Source organism: Suricata suricatta, chromosome 7, assembly GCF_006229205.1.
Source record: "Suricata suricatta isolate VVHF042 chromosome 7, meerkat_22Aug2017_6uvM2_HiC, whole genome shotgun sequence".
Taxonomy (NCBI): Eukaryota; Metazoa; Chordata; class Mammalia; order Carnivora; family Herpestidae; genus Suricata; species Suricata suricatta.
In genome coordinates this window covers 99,611,192-99,621,663 of record NC_043706.1, presented here as the reverse complement: position 1 = coordinate 99,621,663, position 10,472 = coordinate 99,611,192, and positions in this window count along the sequence as shown.

Genomic DNA, 10,472 nt, shown 5'->3' with positions numbered 1-10,472 from the left:
TTGTTAAGATTTGTAGATGATTGCTTCCACAACAGAAGGCCCTGAACTGTTTCTCACAAGAAGCTGTCTCTGCATTTTCAGTTGTATAGTGATCACTGCAGGGAAGTAGACGGAGAAAACCACAATGAGAATGCAAGCTAATGATGGGGCTGCTGGGAGGCATTTTCTCTTCTCCGAGAATCTCGTTAAGCCACAGGGACTGGGGAGCTCTACCAGGTAAGCCTTCTGGATTTATTGACATGGAAGCTTATTCTACCTGCCAGATTGTAAAATTCCCACACATAGAGCTTTATTGCCTACAAATCTGAACCAGAGATGACATTGTATTGACATTTTCTTCTAATATGCATCTGTTGAGAAATGGAAAATCACAGATCCAATACTTATAAAATGGCTACTCCCCCAAACATGGTCACATTTTATATCTATGAAGAATATCATTAATGGGAGAAATTAAAGATATCAAAAATAACAAGGTGATAAATAAATTAATAAAACTCTTCGCATGGTGGAAACTGTGAGGATTGTGCCCTTGCATGAGATGAGTCCCTCTTCCTGCATTACGCAGTACAATTAGGGTCAAGAAAGTGTCCTTGAAGAAGATAGTGATTTTGGTAAGATGAAATACACATACACACCTAGAGACACACAACGGCATTTGTTTGTAACTCGTAATGACAAACTATTTTTAGAAAACTATTTTCTTGAGTCCAAATATGTATTGTAAGAACATGGCTGTTGGGCTTTACTAGTGGTCACATTTTAGTCATATGATAAGTACTGCATGAAATAAAATAAAGAATTTCCCCCAAGTGACCTTCAAGTATATAAAGGTCACTAATCTTTCTGGCTTACTTCACCGAGCTGAAAGGAACTTGATGAGAAGCCTGTTTCCCCTGAGGTACTTGGTTAAGAAGGCTTTACTCTCCAGTAGTGATAGTTACAATCTTGTGCCAGAAGCATAAATGGCACCTGACATACCAGGACTGGGATTTTAAAGATATGGTGACAGCCGACTACTGTATGAGGGCTTACGGGTCACAAAGAATGGACTCCACTATCAATGTAATAAATTAAGTCATAGTGTTGGAATAATCATTAACTAATGGATAATCACCAGTTAGCAATAGTATAAAAAAAGTATTTTATAATTAAGTTCTTGGTGTTGACTAGAATAGCTATATTTTTTTATTTTATTAAATATTTGGTTCAGAGCCTGACCAGCCTGATTCCCACAATGGCACCCTCTCACGGAGGAACCGAGGTGGTTAAAGTGATATTTTTCCATGTGATGACAGATGTTTCTGGACAAATATATTATTTTACACAGGGTATACAGAAAGTATGACCAATATTTGGATATATGAAATGGTAAAATGAGTGAATATGCCCTTTTAACCAAATGGATAGACATCCTATTAGATTCTTTTCATTAAATGGCCAAGAAGCAAGTGTCACATCTGGCCTATTGTTCAGTCACTTTCCAGTCAAGGTTCTTAAGTGATTTCATAGTGCCATGAAATGCATGTTGAAAGGAGTCTTTTCCACTCTGCTGTGGCCTCTCCTCTTGAATTGACATTACACAGTACACATCACTGTCACTGTCACAGCATGAGCTGCATATTTGGGGTGAAACCTCTTTCATATGGATGTCAGATACTACCGCTAGTGTTACATGTTCAGAATTCAGATCTTGTATTTTAGAAAGAATTTTTTTTCCACTTGGTCATATTGATTCTTAAGATTTGCTATTAAACTATCTTCAGTGAATTTCTGGAGAAGGCTAATATAATTAATTTCATTTTATAGCAAATCCACAGTGATTTGCTATAAACCAGTGATCCCTTGGTTAGGGAATGCTATTATTTTAACATTTTAGGATCTAAGACATTTTACTTGCTATTCATTTATATACTCTGTGTGTGTGTGTGTGTGTGTGTGTGTGTGTGTGTGTGGTGTATGTGTGTGCATATACATGTTATGTATATACAATATATGTTTTGTGCTTATATAGGAAATGATAAAATATATAGACATACATATGTCTTGTTTTGACTACTATTTTCTGTATAAACATATTTTGTTCTCTTCTTTCTTATATGGCAAATGTCTGTGTTAAGCGTATTATTCTGCACACCACCCAGGAAAAATCAGAAACTTTTGAGATATATAATCAGTTATAGTATAATTGGTTAGATACACTGAAGATACTTTATTATAATCTTTCTATGTTAAAGATCAAAGTTCTGCCCACCAAGAAATAAAACTTTGGCGAATTCATTAACTATCTTTCTTTCAAGTCTGATTTGATCATAGAAAATTAATCTTAGACATAAGAAAAAAAACCCCTACTTTTGATATTACCTATAGCCTTGGAAAAGTCATTTGATCTCTTTGAATTTTATTTACGTCTATAAAAAAGTTGGGTTTGGAAAGGTTCAAGGTAATATTTGGAAAAATAAGCATTAATTATTGTTTAGAACAATTAAAAAAGACATTCAAGAGAGAACAAAAAGTTGTAGGCTTCTAGAAGCTTTTTATTCAGACCCAGGATGGAATTTTTATTCAGGGTAGAATCTCCTTCTGTGGAGGAAATGACTAAATGAAAAACATTTCTTTCTCTCACCCACACTGCCATGAAAAAGACTGACTGATGGGGATGTTACAAACAACAGAGGGTTGTAGTTCAGGAAATGCATGCTGGTGTGGTCAGTTTGATGGGGCTTGGTGTCTTAAAATGTAAGTGGTGGTACCTTGGGGAAGGGTGGGTGAGAAGTGGATATCAAGGATATCCAGCCTAGCTTATTGATGAAAACAGGACTTTTCATAAGGCAGACAGAGCAGCATCTAGAATCTTAATCAGGTCACATTCTGTATTGTAGACAGGATACATAGTCGGTATCAGGGAAGTAACACTAGATCTTGAGGACGAGAGCATGGCATAACACAACGAATGCTAGACTAGGGAGACTGCAAAGTACCAGACAAAACTTTAGATTTGAAGTGGCTGTAACTCCAGGTGGATTAGGAAGGTTGTAGCCAAGGAAGGAACGATGAAAATCCTTGTCACAGTTCCATGAACGTCTTTGTGATGCAGGTTGGACCTTGGATCCTCTGTGTCATCTTTGCACCTCTGGTACCTACACCAGGGCCTGACATTCAGTAAGTTCCCAGAAAATATTTGTTGTTAAAAGAAATATCAAATTATCAATTCAGATGAATGGTGTGAATGTAAACTGTACTTAGGATTCTGAGAAAAATGTCTTTTTGGTTTGGTTTGCCAAGTCAGTATAATGAGAAAAGCATATATTTTTGTATAAAAATAGACATAAATATTGTTTATGAGGCAATAAAAATAAAGTTTTTAATACTATGTTGATGACTTGTATTACTTAAAGTTTTATACTGTATTTAGAGTAATTAGTGGGCTTGTTGCAATTAAATTATTTTTTTTAAGTAAAAAATTTGGGAGGGCAACTGGGTGGCTCAGTTGGTTGAGAGTCCAACTTTGGCTCAGGTCATGGTTTCATGGGGTGTAAGTTCAAGGTCCATGGGTCCAAACCCTGCATCAGGCTCTGTGTTAACAGCTCAGAGCCTGAAGTCTGGTTCGGAATCTGTGTTTCCCTCTCTTTCTGGCCCTCTTCTGCTCATACTCTCTCTCTGTCTTTCAAAAATAAATGAATGTTTAAAAAATTGTTTAAATTTTTTTTAAGTTTCTGTATTTATTTTGAGAGAAACAGAGAAAGTAAGTGGAGGAGGGACAGAGAGAGGAAGGAAGAGAGAGAATCCATACTATCAGTATGGAGCCTGAAGTGGGGTTTGAATTTATAAACTGTAAGATCATGACCTGAGCCAAAACCAAGAGCTGGACGCTTAACTGACTGAGCCACTCAGGCCCACCCAATTGCCAGCTTAAAAAAAAATTTTTAATGTTTATTTTTGAGAGAGAGAGAGAGAGAGAGAGCGTGTAACAGAGTGTGAATGGGCAAAAGGCAAAGAGAGAGGGCGACACCCAATCCAAAGCAAGCTCCAGGCTCTGAACTGTTAGCACCGAACCCAATGCAGGGCTTGAACTCACGAACTATGAGATAATGACCTGAGCTGAAGCTGGACACTTAATTGACTAAGCCATCCAGGCTCCCCCAATTGCTGGTTTTGATGCATAGACAGAATTATTGCATGATAGATGTTAATGAAATAAATAAATGAATGCAATTTCTAATAGGCTTTTTCATATCATCAACTTAATCTATAAGTATGTGAAAGAATTACATTAATGAGATCATTGTGGAAAAGTTGGAATATATGATAGGTTATATCTGAAGAATATATACTATCATGTTACTTAGTCATAGGGGTAACAAAGTATTGGAAAAATCATTTTACTCATTCCATCACTTTTAGGCAAAGCTAAAATATTTATAGTTTCTTTTTGAGAGAGGAATGTGCTTTTTTATAGTGTAATTTTTATAAATGATAATTGTAAGTGTTGATAAAATATAATGAATTTAAAAAGAAATCATCTCTTCCAGAAATCTAAGTATATTTCTTTTTGTCAAATGACATTTTTAGAGTAATTACAAATTACAATTTAAAATTTATTCTCATGTTAAAAACTGGGTCTCTGAATGTAAAAACATTCATAGGTATAAAAAAGGAAAATTCATTATAAGTAGAAAATTTAAGGATAAATTTATTCATTTTCTAATGTAATGCATATAATAATTGGCACAAAGTTCAAATATTCTATTAAAATTAGAGTACTATAAACAAAGGCTATAATTCTTTTGGTTCTGAGCCCTTGGGAGAAGGAAATGTAGTCTATGTATTGCCCAATTCTACCTTGTGTCTCTAACTTTTATCCACAGCATTCAATTATTTTTGGTCCTCTCTTCTAATTGGGTTTGTTTATTTCATATGCTATGTCTTCATGGTTTATTTAGTAGCTCTGGTGTGGCCTGTTAGAGGTATTTGATTTGTTTGTTTAGCATGTTTTTGGAAAGTAAATAGCAACTATATTCCAACATAGGATACAGTTACCATTAATAAAGAATGGTTAACACAATATATTTTTTCTAAAACTTACCTTCCCTTATCTTCCCTTGGTGCTTTTGCTTTTTCAAAAGTTTATATCTACAAACTAGAAGGATAAACCAACCTGGTTCAGATAACTATATAGAGATTCCTACTTTTTTAAGCTTATTTATTTATTTGTGAGAGAGACAGAGACAGCATGAGCAGGTAAGGGGCAAAGAAAAAGAAGGCAAGAGAGAGAGAATCCCAAGCAGGCTCTACACCTTCAGCACAGCACATGACTTGGGGCTTAAACACATGAAATGAAGAGTTGGACACTTAATTGCCTGAGCCACTCAGGTGCCCCAAGATTCTTATTTTTAATATTGTCTAATAGGAATTGGACATGTTAGGCAAAGGGCTTGGAAATTTTGCACATCTGTCTCTCTTATTTGCAGTATGGCTTCATTAATTAGTCCCGTTAGCTTATGAATAGATACCAGAATCTACTGACCAACACATATTACTGACCACTTCATGCAATATGACAAAGCTCTGTACCAGGCTCAGGAGAAGCATACGGCAGTGCTCCCTGAATCCATGATACTACTAAAGACAGATCCATGCAAACATGGATCTCGTGGGCCTTGGGGAACTCATTTTTTAAAATTTTCTTTTCATTCCTTTTCATTTTATGCTCCTGACCTTCAATTTCCTCATTGAATTTACAGTAAACTTCCCATATTTAGCTGGGACGTTCTGTACTTCCATAAATCTAGAACTACAGCTCTCTCTCTACTGCCCTTTAAACTTTATTATTATTGTTGTTATTATTATTATTATTTTACAAAAGTCTTAGTCATTCATTATTGCTTAACACTACCAGGTCATTTCCTCCTTATGAAAGTAGAAGAACCACGGACCCCTTCAAGGTAACTAAGCCCAAGCTCACTCAGTCACTCAGCAAGCATATACCAAATGCCTACTAGTGCAAAGCAGTCGAAGGTGGAAGATATGGAAAGAAAACAAATATAAATTAACTTACATTTCCGTCTTGTAGGCTCCATCTTTTTAAAGGTGAAGAGCTCTTTTTTGCTCTCTATAAACAATTGGTGTTTATTGAATATATACCATGTGCCAGGTACATACATTATCCCCATGCTAAGTTCTTAATGCGCATTATCTCCTGATGCTTTTGACTTGCATTTTGTGTGTGTGTGTGTGTGTGTGTGTGTGTGTGTGTGTGTTGGGGAAAAGGGTGTGAGGGGATACATCCATTTTTTAAAACTGTGATAAAATAAATATAAAATTTATCATTTTAAACATTTTTAAGCGTACACTTCAGTGGAATTATGTTTATAATGTTGTACAACCATCACTACCATATACCTCAAATTTCCACAAACTCAAACAGAAGCTGATTAAGTAATTACTCTCCATTCTCCCCTCCCTCAAGCCCCGGGGAACTTAGAATGTACTTTCTGTCTCTGTGTATTTTCCTATTCTAGGTATTTCATATAATTGAAACCATAGAACATTTGTCCTTTTGTAGCTGGCTTATTTTACTTGGCATAATGTCTTTAAGCTTTATTTGCATTATAGCGTATATCAGAACTTCATTATTTTTATGTCTGAGTAATATTTCATTGTGCATGTATCTCACATTTTGTTTATCCATTCATCTTTTGATAGATACTTGGGTGGTTTTTACTCACCTCTGATCTTGTCAAGCTTCCGGTGTTTGTAATCATAGATCTAGTTGGTGTCCTCATATTCCCATCTCTTCCTAGAGCTAGAGTGAAGCCATCCTCCCTCCGCAGTTTTCGCTATCTTTATCCTAACATATGTGTAACTTTTTTTTAGAAGGTATAATTTCAGGGACACCTGGGTGACTCATTTGGTTAAACGTCTGACTCTTGATTTCTGCTCATGGTTGGTGAGTTTGAGCACACTGTCAGCATGGAGCTTGCTTGAGATTTTCTCTCTCCCTCTCTCTCTCTCTCCCCCCCTCCCCTGATCACATGCTCTCTCTCTCTCTCTCTCTCTCTCTCAGAATAAATAAACTTAACAAAAAGAAAGCATAATTTCAGTGTGCCACTGTGTTTACAACTGAGTTAAATTTCTTCTAGAATTCATTGCAGTGAAAAAAATGAGTGTAGATTTTTTTCTCTTAACCAATTGATATTTACCATTTTCTTTCAAATAATAAAGGAAAATATAAGATTTTAATATAATTTACTAAAATACTAATATCAATCTTTTAAATAATTATTTAATCTCATTGCTGAGTTTATTTTCTTACAAGTAAATGTTTTAACATTTGATGAGATTATTCTAAATATGTTGTATTTATTAGAGTGAAGATGAGGCAAGAATGACTAAGGCTGTGCCCATGTAAAAAATTCTTCTACGGTTGATGAAGTTTCTATAAACCTTTGTTACCTAACTAAATTTAAAGAGTTTTTTTTTTTAACTGATCAGTTATTAATAAATTGGGTTTAGAAAATAAATATTCCATATACTTTAGTCTCAGGAGAAAAAAAATAGTAGAGACCAAGAACATCAATGAATTAAATTTAATGAGGACATTTGTGGCAATAATGATGGAGTGTCAAGGTCTCTAAGATGCTGCATGCTAGCTATTTTTCATTCTCTTTAATTTACACATGAAGGCTTAAAGAGCTGTGGGCAAGCTGCTTCAAAGAAAAGAACATCACTGCTGAACCAAAGCTAATGCAAAATTATTTGAAAACTAGAGAGTCCTTTTAGCACGCAGTAATAGAGGAATGCAGAGCTTTTATATTACAAAATATAAGCTTCTGTTTAAAGCATTTTCTCCTCTTTACTGTTCATATCAAGTATACCCAATTCACTTTTTATTCAGCCCCCAATTTTTTAGGCTGCATGGATTAGGTCTTGTGAGACTATGGTGAAAAAATGATATTAAAAACAACTCTATTTTAACAAGAACAGACTGAATTTAGTTTAACATATCTCATATTTCCATTTATTTTTGGATAATGACATGCATGGAAATATATACAAATGGTACCTGTAACAATCTTTGGGTGAATAAAAGAGTAGAGACTTTATGCTACTATAAATTGTAGTTGGAAATTGGAGGCCTCAGATTGTGTGAGGGGAACCAACACAAAGAACAATTAGTCTCTCCTTTTGATTGTCTTCATAATCGATACCGATTTCTGTGGTTTCATTGATCTGGCCACAAATCTTAGCTTGGAAAAACCCACACTTTATCTCCTTTTCTCTCTTTACCTGGTTAACTTTACAAAGGAGATGCTCACTAAATGTGAGAGAACAAGATGAAAGAAGACTGTATGACTTGATGTCATTTCCCAGAACAAAACAAAATAAACAAAACAAAACAAAATGCATTGCCAACTGGTACTCTACAGTCCAATGCCATTTGGACAAATGATTTATTTTTTGGATTTCTTTTTAAGAAAGTAAAATAAACTCCAAAACAACATCATCATACTCTGGCACTTCTCCGTTAAATGTTCTGTGGATGCACAACAGACATGAAAGGAAAAATAGAAACACTGTGTGTTTATGAGTTAAATTAAATTGTATCTATCGCATCTATCGCTCATGATAAAAACCTATGGAGTAAGAATTATGAACTGGGGTTCATGGGCCTCAGGACTGCATGGTGGGAGGGAAGAGCATTAAGGTGTCTGTGAAAACTAAAATGATATGCAAATTTGGGAGTGTATTTTTCTGGGATGATAAGACTTAACAGCAATTAAACAGTACCTATTTCTTTAGAGCTGGTTTGATCATTTTATGAGTTTTTATTCACTTTGTCCTCAAGACATCTTTAGGATGTCAATGTTCCCATTATCTTCCTATTGCAGATGAGAAAAATGACACACAACGATTTTATGTAATTTGCCTAGGGCATCATGACTACCAAGGGGTCAAGTCAGCATTTGAACTCAGAAGTATAGCCCTTGGATCTATATTCTTAATCAGCACATACACTGTGCTATCTTTTGCTAGGGAATAGGTTTTATAACTCTTCTTTTCAGAGGAAGTTGTGACCTAACGACAGTAAATATCTACTGAAGTAGAGAAGACACCTGGGCTAGAGAAATGCTGCTTTCATTAGACGTGCTATGGAATATAATACAGAGGGTTCATCACAGCCTAGAAAAATCAGACAGAGTCACCTAGGTGCAGTCACCTAGATGTTAGGCATTTTTAACATCTGCTGATAAATGTCCCAACCATTTATTAAATTAATCTGGCTACCCAGGATATCATATTGTGTACTGCCTTCAGTAAAATGGAGAAAAAATGATAAGAATCAAGATTCTGACAGTGAGTAAAATGAATTGAGCAAAATCTGGGTAAAGTTGCAATTTAAGTTGAGACCACAGAGTAAGTAAAATACATTTACTTAAATTGAGCCTAGAATTCCTGTTGGTCAAAGCAAAGGGTAAAACATGATCAGCTATATGATTCACAGTTACTCAGAAAACCAACCCCTTTCTCAGAGGGAATAACACATTGCTTTGTTTGAAATCAAGAATACATTTTCTTTTTGAGTGTATAACAAACACTTTTTTTCAGTAGCAGCTCTGATAAATGTCATAACTGCTGTGATGGTCTTAGCTGTGTCCCTTCAAAGTTCATAGGTTGAAGTCCTAACTCCCAGTAATTCTGAATGTGAATTCATTTGGAGAGAGAGAGAGCCTTCCAAGAAGTAATTAAGGTTAAATGCCAAGTTAGTAAGCTTTAATCTGCTATGACTGATGTCTTTTTAAAAATAGGAAATCAGGACACAGACATGCCCATGCACAGAGGAGCAATCACAGGAAGATGTAGTGAAAAGATGGTCACCCCCAAACTAGAAGAGAGACCTCAGAAGAAATGAAACATGCAGATACTTTAATCTTGGACTTCTCACCTCCAGAACTGTGAGAAAATCAAGTTCTTTTGCTTAAGTCATCCAGTCTGTGGTATTTTGTTATGGCAGCCCTAGATGACTTATTTAAGCAGGTTCCTTAAAATACTTTATAATAATCTATACTTCAGCATCCATGTGCTTCTTATTTTGCATGGCAGCTGGAGAAGGAGAGCAAGTTAGGGGGGATATCCCCAGTGAAATTCTGAGGACCCCCAACAATGTAGTCCAAACACAGTGCCCTCTCTGGAACAGCTTCATTTGGAGAGGAGATTTAGACTACTCGCAAGAATGGGTGAACAGTGTGTGTGTGTGTGTGTGTGTGTGTGTGTGTGTGTGTGTGTGTGTGTTTGTGTATGGTAAGATTTGGGGTAAAATGTATTACTGCGGAGGGTACTTAAACTTCATGGTAAAACATAAAATAAAATATTGTTGCTCTGTTACCAATTAAGGATTAAACATAGACTATTAGATAGAAGGCTTGACTTTTGGGGCACCTGGGTAGCTCAGTTGGTTGAGTGCCTGACTT